Source organism: Cornus florida, unplaced genomic scaffold (genome assembly GCF_030987335.1).
Source record: "Cornus florida cultivar Cherokee Brave unplaced genomic scaffold, ASM3098733v1 CherokeeBrave_3.0.0_Hap2_Chr06, whole genome shotgun sequence".
NCBI lineage: Eukaryota > Viridiplantae > Streptophyta > Magnoliopsida > Cornales > Cornaceae > Cornus > Cornus florida.
The window spans coordinates 31,686,618-31,698,363 of NW_026775576.1; the positions used below are offsets into that span (position 1 = coordinate 31,686,618).

Below are 11,746 nucleotides of genomic sequence, written 5' to 3' on the forward strand. Positions count from 1 at the left end.
GATTCTTACATTAGTCTTATTGCTTTTATTTTCATAGCGACAATGAAGATATTAACTATGAATGGTTTTCAAGGCATGTTGATTTTGAAACTTGATATTCCATTGCTTAGGTACCTCCTTTGATGGACTATGCTTGATTCTTACCTTCATGTGCTTCATCATTTGATTGAATGCTTGATGGTCTTTTGCTTAAGTTAATGTATTTGATACTACACCCTAGTCTAGGTAGTCCAAATGTGTTGTCTTTTGATAGACCATTCTTGTTTTAATTTCATGAACTTTTTATTGGTTATGAAGCAACTATGTGTTGCTACATAATTCTTGATCATTACTTATATAGTGTTTATCCCCAATTTAGTCTTGATTTAGCATGTATTTAGGGCGTAGGTGGATTCACTTCCCTAGTCTCTTTTACCGACATTCTATCTCTTTTTAAAATTATTGTAAGTTCTATTTTATGCATCTTAATTTCATAGATTTAGTGACCATCAAACAAACCCTTATTACCCTTTATCATTCTAAGAACAATTCTAGACACTTAGGTTGCCATAAACTAGCGCAGTCCCAGTGGTTCGACTTACCCGACCAATAGCCCTATTTTACAATGATTCGTGCTATTGCGAATGTTGATGTATAGTTGATCAACCGATCAATACATTATTTGGAGCCTATTTGATATATATGACATAAGTCTAAGGGCTATAATCCTTAAAGTTCAAGTGTATGCATTTAGATTCCAAGTTTTGTCTTCCAGATGTAATCTTCTTAACTTTGAGGTTTGGCATGCAAAATCTTGTAATTGACATGTAAAAGGCCATGAGCCATTGTTTTACATTCATATATTCACATTACACTTGTTGACATATCCACACACTCACCTCTCCATGAAAACCAGTTTTAAACTTTCATTTTTGAACCAAATCATCATGGGATTCAAAGCTTGGGTCGAACCTTAACACCTTTGGTATATAGCAGGGTATATAGCAGCATTTTGGGGTGTTTCGGTCGACCGAAACTCTATTTCGGTCGACCAATAGCTTTTGGTAGCTTCATTGCATAGTAATTCATCAATTCCAGTAGCCATTTTCAGCTTTCAGGGCCATTTCAGTCGACCGATGGCCTATTTTGGTCGACCGATGGTTTAAATCGGTCTACCGAACCAAAGAATCCTTAAAATCATGATTTTGGAAAAGTTTCTGTCCAGTTCGGTCGACCGAAATAGCTTGAACATGCATAGCTTCTCTATTGGGTTTCAGCACTGAAGTTCTAACTTCAAAAGACCGAAATAGCTTGAACATGCACAGCTTCTCTATTGGGTTTCAACACTGAAGTTCCAACTTCAAAAGGGCATAACTCTTTCATTTCTAACCCAAATAGGGTGATTCTTGAGCCTAAATTCATGGATTTTTAGTTAGCTTTCTAATGGTACCAATGAAATTCTCAAATTCTAAACATAGTGGAAGTTATTTATGTTTTAGTGAGATAGTGTTAGTTTTCGCTTAAATCGGGAATGGGCCTTTTGTGGGATTCTTGTCCAAAGTTCTTAGAACCTCTTTGAATTTTGTGAAATAATTAGATTAAGTTGTATTCACCTTGTTTGACTTATTTAGAGTTAATTTTCTCCTTTCATTTGTGAATTGACCATTTTGCCCTTTATTAATAGATTTAGCCTGTTTTGACTCTCATTTGCTCATTCGCTTTTCTTTAACCTTCGTGACTTCATGGAATGTCACATTGGTGTCTTAAAGATGATTTCTATCTCATAGGACTATGGTTTCATCTTTTGCTTCCGCATTTCGGATCCGTTATTGGATCAACTTTCGGGTCATCACTAACGCACCGGGTTAAAAAACTTGGGTCACGACAAGTGGTATCAGAGCTCTTAGGTTCTAAAAGTTTAGGATGATAGGTTTTGGGTGCATATCATGCTTGTGTTGCCATGCTCTATGTATTTATATGCTTCATGATAACATATTTTGGTCTAATAACATGTTTATTTACTTATGTGCTACATGTGGTATGTCGTTTGCTTAGCATGATTTAAATTTTATTGTAAAGAGCATGACATATGATGTATACTAGATTTGATTTGTATATGCATAATTGTTTTGCATATTTGGCAGGACTTGGGATTGGTCATGGGATGTTTGAGTTGTGGTTGGGTTGTTTGGTGAGTTTTCACTTAGTGCGATGGTTGGTGTGTTTTGGTTTTGTTTAGGCACTCTTTTTAGAGGTTGTTGGTGATTCTCAGTTTGGTTTCATAGTAGCAGAGGTTGTTGTTGACCTATCATTGGTTGTGAGGTAAATGGAGAGATACCTTTTGTTTAGGCTCTCGTGAGGTGAGTCATTAGGCGTTGCCGTAGTGCTGGATTTGTTGGTTTTGGGCTATGATGAGGTTATGGACCTTTTAGAATCCTTGGTTGTTCGGGGTGATTCCTCTGGGATTGTAATTTTTGTGGGCGGGTACATTTGTGGGTGGGTGCATGGCACTGTTATGCTACCGTACTGGCTAGCTATAAGTGTAGTTTATATGGAATCTCTGTTTTGTTTTGATAGGCGTTGTCCTTTTGATTGATGATAATGATGGTTATTTTGGGGATCAGTCGTAGTGATTGATTTGGTTATTGTTGGTATGGCTATAGTTGCCATTTCCTTTAAGTTCTCTTTACGTGATGACACTTTTGGGATCAAGTCGATTGATTGATGTTTTGGGTAGAGAGAGCATTGCACTGTTAGTGTCACTTGTAGTGTCACCTCTAGATTTGGAGATGGATTGTTAAAGTCCTACCATTGTGGTAAGGGCCCACGTTGGTTTTGAGACAGGCTATTGTCGCATTGGTCTTTGGAGTCAATTTATGACTAGGACTAGTTATTCCTTTTACCTAGACACTCTAGGACACGACGTCCATAGGGTTCATTGATGCATCGTTTTATTTTATGCAATTTCGTTTACTACCATGTTAGTAGTATGATTTATGTTATTGCGATGCATGAGTAGGTGGAAGTGTATCCACATTTGCTTTCTTGTTGTGTGGCGTTAGCATGCCTTCTTTATACGCCTAGAGATGCCATGTTGTTACTATGCTTTAATGACATGCTTTTGTGTTACGTGGAGACGTGTCGCATGTACCTTTGATTTCATCTATGTGAGTAGATTTACTTATTTGGTAGTTGCATTCCTTGTCATATGCATGACTCCCATATTTGGTTTTTTTTCCTTTTTGTTTCCTTCGGTCGCACGTTGTTTATGTGCCAGTTTCTGCAATGGTCTCGTTTTGAAATTCCTTGTAAAAGAATTCTCATCTTTTTCTTGATTTGCGTTAGGGACTTCACAAGGAGTGAGTCTCTTCTCTTCGTTGCATTGTGCACGGTTTTGGGGTTGGCTGGTTCATGAGGATCACTATTGTTGTGTTGAGTCCTTGGTGAGGATTTGATGGATTTTGGTCGACTTACACCCATGTAAGGGGCGAAGTCTTTGACCTTGTTGTCTTTTATTTCAGGGGTGGAATCGTGGTGTTATCCTTCTTAGGATTGCTGGTTCCCTTTCTTTTGTGTTTTCCCTTGGGGAGTTTTGCGATGGTTATTGACGGGTTGTGGTGCTCAAAGTGAGTGGATTGGTGTGAGATCATTTTTCGGCGAATTGTGTCCATATGATTGAGGATTTATTTGAATCGTTGTATGAGCTTCATGCTGTTTATGGACGTCTTTTGGAGACTTGTTTCCATTTTGGAGACCTGGATGTGGTTGACTTTTAGGAAGAGTTTTGGAGGATCGTTATTGGATATGGTTTGTTTATGGAGTTTTCTCGTCTTAGTTATGACTAGGCATAGTTTTGAGGAATCGTAGTTCTAGTGGTTATTTATGGGTTGATGGAAATTGAGGAATTTTGATTTAGCTTGGTGATTCTAAGCACGGTTTTGAGAGACTCATTTTGTGATTTTTATTGTCAGGATTTTGGTGTGTGTGCCAGTTGGTGGACTTGTATTTTGAGGATTTAGTTATCCATGATAGGGATATGGATCTAATGTTTAATTACGGTGTAATCTTATAGTTGATCTATTTCAGGGAGATATGTAGGACTTTTGATGAAATGTCTAGTAGTGAGGTTCGTTTCAATTTGTTTTTCAGGCTTTGGATTCTTGATTGATGTTGCTGATAGTAGTGTTTTGAGACGTTGGAGTTGTTGGTTTTGTTGTATTAAGGATTTAAATCCTTAAGTATAGCGGTACCTATAGCATTGTTGTCAGAGTTTTAGGATTAGCCAGGATGGTCTGGCCGGACATCTTTGGACCATATCCCAACTCTCACAAAATGTTGGTCTCCGTAATGCTTTTAGTAATGATCATTTCTGACGTTGATGTCATTCATATCGAGAGGTTTCATGGGTAGACCTAGTGGGGGCAGGTCATGAATTGGTACCTTATATTGTCATGCTACCGTATAAAGTTGTGTGTTGTGGGCGAGTGCTAGTTGCCGTTGATGCTACCTTACTGACACGTAAGTGTGGGCAGGCACTAGACATTGTCATTGCTACCACACATTTGAGTACGTCGTGGGCGGGTTCTGGTCGCTATTCGTACTGCCACATCGTCTTTGTCCAGTACCTTGATTTGATATGTGGATATCTTGGGTTCTTTTGGTGGTTGTTTTCGGGTCCGTTTGATGGTTCATCAAGAGGAACATTTGGGTTCTGTGTGCAAGTTTTGACTTGTCGTGTGGCCATGTGGTCACTATTCTTTTGAGAGGTTGTCCTGTTGTAAGCACGTGGGTGCGAATGACATTATTTTCTACGTTGTCCTTCAGTTTTGGGATTGTTTTTATAGCATTTTTTCTGGGATACTCGGAGATGTACTCCGTAGTTATCCTGGTTTCGCCTTTTGTTTTGTTGGGGCAGGATTTTGGGGATGAAATCCCTTTAAGGTGGGAAGGTTGTAATGACCCGGTCATTTTCTTCCTTTTCTTTTTCTCAGATTTTCACGGATATTTTTTTCCGTTGATCTTTTCTTTTCTGAGTTCGGTTTCTTATCACTTAGTGTCATCTCAAGTGCTCTGAAATGATTTCTGAGACTCTTTTCTTTGGATTAACAACTTCCTTTGGGGACAATGTCAAATTAACATTTTCATTTTTTGACACTATTCCCTATTTCGTCTTTTTCCTTATTTTGTCTTTTTTCTGTTTATTGTTTTTCTTTACATAACCTCACTTTTTGTGCTCAGATTTGATTCCAGCTTTGCATGAATCCACGATATTTGATTTTCATGATATTGGTATTTTTAGTTTTGTAGAAAAGCATGCTAGTTGTTTACTTTTTCATAAAGGGCAATGATGCATACCTTATTGTGATTATTCTTTATTTTTGGGGTTTTAGTGTAATTTTGTAAAATAATTAATTTTCATCTTAGGGACCTTTTTACAAATAAAATTGTAAGATATTTTGAAAAAGGACATTTTTGTAATTTTTGGAAAATGTGACAAATGTCACATTCTCATGGTGCCATTTGTTAGCATTGGGGTGGAGTGACTTGGATGCATCATCTTGTGACATTTGGAGGGTGGAGATTAACCCACTTGTTGGCCTAGGATTGGTGCACTTGTTAGCTTAGATGGTTGACAAGTGTAGGCTTAGGATTAAGCCTAGGAAGGAGCCTTAGATTTGTGACAACTGTAGGCTCACAATTTAGTCTTGCATTAGTGCGTGTGTGTGAGGTAGTGTAAGATCACATAGTGAGTGGATGATTTCTATTCCCTCCACTCACACTTAATCTCATTGGTAACATTGTCTTCCTCACCACAAACCCTAGCCACCATTAGAGAAGCTTGATGCTTAGGCTTTAACCTTGATTTTTGAGGGCCTTCCATTCACCTTAGACTATAAATCTTGGGAGACAAAAGTTTCCTCTCACTCTCCTCTTCAAAACCCTTGTTTTGTTTTCCATTTTAGAGCTTGGTTGCTTGGGATTATAGAGATTCAATTTTTTATTGAGGTAGGGGGTGTCATAGTTTATTTTCCAAGTGTTTTACTTGCTTTTGTATGAAATATAAGTTGTATGCATGTCCTTTGTTAATTTGAGAAATTAATGATGTATCATAGCTTGCATATAACTCATTTTAGACTTGATATATGGCATGGCCATGACTTGATCTTTGTTATATATTAAATTGGAATGATTTAAATGAGTTTTTAAATCTAGAGATTAAATGAATTTAATTTGATTTAAATTTTAGTTAATTGTGTTTTGCTTGTATTCCATTTTAGACTTGATATATGGTATGACCATGACTTCGTGCTTGATATATATTAAATTAAGATCATTTGAACAACTTTTGAAATCTAGAGAATTTAATTGATTTAAATTAGTTAAATTCTATTTGGTGGTATCTTGCTCATTTTGTACATTTGATTTGATATATGTAATGACCATGATATGTTTTTTAACATATATTAAAATGAGAACATTTGGATTAAATTGGAAATCTAGAGAATTTAATTATTTTGTTTAATTAAATTCTATCTAATGGCTCCATGGATCTATTTGTGTTTTAGAAATTGTTTCTATAATCAAATCATGGACTTGGACTTATTGTGTATTCACTTGGTTGTGTTTTGAGCATTGGATAACATTGTTGTTATATTTATATTCATAAGAACATGTTTACTTTAGGGAATATATAGTTGCCTTGTGTAATGAAATATACACTTTGTAATTGACATTGTATATGTCATTTTAGAATTTAAGCTCTAAGACATGGATTGTGTGGTTTCAACCTACTTGTGCAAGGAAGGTGATATCGTGCATTATATAAATTATGTATAAGTTGTGAACTTATTTGGTTTATTTTGGAGTCTTGTGATGTTATTGTTACAAGTGATATGGATAGAGTTTGGCTTTAGTATGGGACGTATGAGTTGTCCCTATTTTTTAGTGCGCACTTAGGGTGGTATTCCCAGCGGGTCAGTACCCGGAATAACCGTTTAGGTCTTGGCTTTATCCAAGATTTGATGTCCAAGTCTTCCACTATTTGATTTCGTATTCAATTCCAAGTTGACAATCATGTTTAATTATGACTTGTGGTTTTTGTTATTGGCGATTTTGATGTTATCAAGTACATCTATGCTTTAAGATTTTAATGAATCATTGTAAAATTTTAATGCTGTTAAGCACATCTATGCATTATGATTTTGGATAAGTCATAGTAAGCTTTTAATGTTATTAAGTACATTTATGTTTTATGATTTTTGATGAATCATTGTAAACTTGATGTTGTTAAGTACATCTATGCTAAATGTTTAAATATAGCTTAGGAATGATCTTATAGATTCATTTGGAACATAGACATTAGGTGGCATGACCCACTTTTGTTGCTTTCGTATTTTAGATTTCAAGTTGATAACTTTGAAAATCTATAACTTGTTGCTTTGTATAGCATACCCTTATGTTGTTTGGGATTGCATGCATGATGTGATTTATGCTAGAAATGTTGTAAGGTAGCTTAGGATGCTCCATGAGTCTAACTTTTGACATAGACGTTAGGTGGCATGATCCCTTTTGAAGTGTTTCAAGTTAATGTAAAAATCTATATGAAATTGAGTCGATGCATACTCATTCCTATGAGTAAACTTGTTTACTCACCCCGAAGTTACTGGGGTTTTTGTTCAGGTACAGGATTCAAGATTCGGAAATTTGCACTTGCCTTGGGTGGTTTAGAGATTTGAAGCTTCTTTTAAAGTATTCTTATTCACATGCAACTATTAGCATGTTTCAGCTTTGCTTAGAAAGATGTAATGCTTAATTAGGTTCAATTATGCCATTTTTGCTTTATGATATGTAAAGTGTACTTAGATACATTATTTGGAGCCTATTTGATATGTATAACATAAGGCTAAAGGCTATAATCCTTAAAGTTCAAGTGTATGCATTTAGATTCCAAGTTTTGTCTTTAGGATGAAATCTTCCTATCTTTGAGGTCTGGCATGTAAAATCTTGTAATTGACATGTAAAAGGCCATAAGCCATTGTTTTACATTCATATATTCATATTACACTTGTTGACATGTCCACACACTCACCTCTTCATGAAAACCAGTTTTAAACTTTCATTTTTGAACCAAATCATCATGGGATTCAAAGCTTGGGTCGAACCTTAACACCTTTGGCATATAACAGGTTATATAGTTGCATTTCGAGGTGTTTCGGTCGGTCGATTGCTTTTGGTAGTTTCATTACACAGTAATTCATCAATTCCAGTAGCCATTTTCAGCTTTCAGGGCCATTTCGATCGACTGATGGCCTATGTCGGTCAACCGATGGTTCAAATCGGTCTACCGAACCAAAGACTCCTTAAAATCATGATTTCAGAAAAGTTTTTGTCTAGTTCGGTCGACCGAAATAGCTTGAACATGGACAGCTTCTCTATTGGGTTTCAGCACTGAAGTTCCAACTTCAAAGGGGGAATAACTCCTTCATTTCTAACCCAAATGGGGTGATTATTGAACCTTAATTCATGGATTTTGAGTCAGCTTTCCAATGGTACCAATGTCCTTCTCAAATTCCAAACACAGTGGGAGTTATTCATGTTTTAGTGAGATAGTGTCAGTTATTGCTTAAACTAGAAAAGGGCATTTTGTGGCATTCTTGTCCAAAGTTCTTAAAACCTCTTGGAATGTTGTGAAATGATTAGATTAAGTTGTATTCACCTTGTTTGACTTGTTTAGAGTCAATTTTCTCCTTTCATTTGTGAATTGACCATTTTGCCCTTCATTGACGGATTTACCCTGTTTTGACTCTCGTTTGCTCATTCGCTTTTCTTTAACTTCCGTGACTTCATGGAATGTCACATTGGTGTCTTAGAGATGATTTATATCTTAGAGGACTATGGTTTTATCTTTTACTTCAGCATTTCGGATCCGTTATCGGGTCAACTTTTGGGTCATCACTAACGCACTGGGTTGAAAAACTTGGGTCACGACATTTGGATTGTGAGCTTAAAGGAAGGATTAATGGCTTAGTTTGATATGTTGTGTTATTCATTATGTTGTTTAGACAATATATACTTAATTGGTCATCTATGCTTGTTGAAACAACCACACACACTTACTATTGTTGCAACATATGTTTTCCTCCTCATTAATTATGAATTGAGTGTATAGAAAGGTGATGCTTAGTGGTGACCTCTAAGTCCCAAGACCTTTCTCTCTTGTTTCTCTATCCTTTAATTACTTGTTTTATATTGAGCTTGTTTAGTCTTAATTGTAGTTTAATCAACCAAACCAACCACATTTTGATCGCTCGACCTACTAACCCTAAGCATTGTTTCCATTACTAGTGCACTTCTAATCCCTTGGGATGATCCCTACTCACCCTAGCTATATTTTTAGTTGGTGTTAGTAGTGGCATTTATAAATGTAAAACTTGCCACACTATTTTACACAAATTTGGTGACCCGGTACGGCACACACTATGTTTTTGGCATCGTTGCCGAGGATTGAATTGGCAACGCCGTGTTTTGGAAATAATTAGGAATTAGTACTTTTTTGATCATGTCTTTACTTTATTTTATTTTTAGTTACTTATTGTGTTTGTTCTTATTTGGATAGGTTAAATTTAGTAAGGAAGTTGAGCAGAGGGAAATTCAAAGCAAGGAGCTGAGCTAAGCATAAAAAGGGCTAAAAATCTAAAAATTGCTAAGCATAGCAAGGCTTGAAAATTGGAAATAAATTAAAGTTGCTTAAGGACCCTTTGTGAGATCTTTCTAACTCAATCTCTAGTTAAATCGTCGGCCTGCATGGAGGCATGTTTTTACATTCTTAGATAGATCATGAGCCCGCGTGGAAGCAATTTACTTTTCTTTGCATGTTGTTCAAGCATGGAAGCATAGGATCATTGTATGTGGAGATTTGTTGATTGAATTGTTGTGGGGGCGAAGTGAGTGTTATTTGCTTGTTATTTACTTTGCTAGTGTATGTATGGTCATAGGTCATTGAATCCTACTCTTGTCCATCCTAATTTTCATCTTGAATCAGTTGTTCATAATCCTAGGGGAAGAGGTAGTTCTCATCATTCCATTTCACCAATGGAGGATTTGAATGACGACCATGTGGAGGACCTTGGTCACATAGACCAACAAAGCACCCTCCACCCTAATGTGCATCATGAAAATGTTTAAGTACCATAAGGCATGCCAAGACCATTTATCCCACCACAACAACAAGGCTAAGTTCTATTAGGAATGCCTCGGCCAATATTTACTCCACAACCTCCCATTGTTCAAGCTAATCAAGGTGTTCATTTAACACCACCAATTGTGAATCCTCCCATTGTATTAAGAGATCATTAAGTGCCTAATGAATACAATGCACCCACTTGCATTCAATTGCCCCCATTTAGAGCACATCATTATGAGATTAAACCACAGACTATTCAAATGCTTCCAAACTATCATCAACTTCCTAGTGAAGAACCTTACAAGCATTTGGATGAGTTTCTTGAAGTGTGTTCCACCGTGAAATACACGGACATGCCGGGAGAGGTTTTAAGACTTAAACTTTTTCCTTTCACCCTTAAAGACAAGGTAAAATATTGGTTCAACAATCTTAGGCCTTTTTCGATAACCTCTTGGGCGAAAATGCAATAAGAGTTTGCGAAAAAGTACTATCCAGTTTCTAAGACCAATGCCATGAGAACTTCAATTAGAGAATTTTTCTCAAGGGGATGGGGAAATGTTTCATGAGGTATGGGGAAAGGTTTAATGATTTGCTTAGAAAGTGCCCTCATCATGACATACCTAAGTGGCAACTAGTTCAATATTTCTTTGAATGTTTACCGGATAACCACAAGGGTATGGTTGGTGCATCCATGGGTGGTTTTTATCTTGAAAAGCATGAAAGTGATATGTGGCAATTGTATAAAAGCATGAGTGAGAATTCAATGCATAGATCTTTGTCCTCTAAAAATGGTAGAAATCTAGGTGGAAGGAAGAATGTCGGCTTATATCAAGTTAAGAACTCTAATGACATAGCCGCCGAGATGAAATCCTTATCTCAAAGGTTTGATCAATTTTTGGTCAACTAAAATTCGGCGAATCAAGTATCTTCTTCCCCTACTCGTATTCATCATCGTGCATCTAATGAATCATGTATGACTTGTTCAAGTGTTTTACATTCTACTTCGAATTGTCCCCATGGACATTGCAAAGTGAGCCCCATGAGCAAGTCAATGCTACATTTGTTAATTAAAGGAATAATCCCTATGGCACTCATTACAATTCAAGTTGGAGAAACCATCCAAACTTTTCTTAGAAAAGCCAAGGGGAAGGCTCAAACCCTCCCCAAGGTGGTTTTCAAGGGAAGTATGTTCAGCCACCAATGTAAGGCCAAGGTTCCCAAGGTTTTAAATCATCATCATTTCAATCACATGGAAAGCAATTTTCTAATTCTCATTTTCCGAACCAATCATCATATTCTTAAGGAAACTCTAGGAGTCCCACTTTTGAGGAAAAAGTGTTGACCGCTCTAGGTACTCTAGAGGCGAACACTCAATTGCTTCATTCCCATTCTCAATCCATTGCTAAGCTAGAAACCCAAGTAAGGCAAATAGCTAGTACCTTAAATGCTAGAGAGAAGGGGAAAATGCCTCTGAATGCACCACCAAAGCAACAATGTTTTGTGGAGACTCATTCCTCATCGTAAGGGCACACAATTGAACATGTCAATGCGGTGATGAATTTGAGAAGTGGGAAGATTATTGAC

The 11,746-nt window shown here is 36.7% G+C and overlaps 1 pseudogene; it reads right to left on the minus strand.

Moving 5' to 3' along the window:
* Positions 1–10,679: 10,679 nt before the first annotated feature.
* LOC132315418 (small nucleolar RNA R71) lies at positions 10,680–10,780 on the minus strand (annotated as a pseudogene).
* Positions 10,781–11,746: the final 966 nt, after the last annotated feature.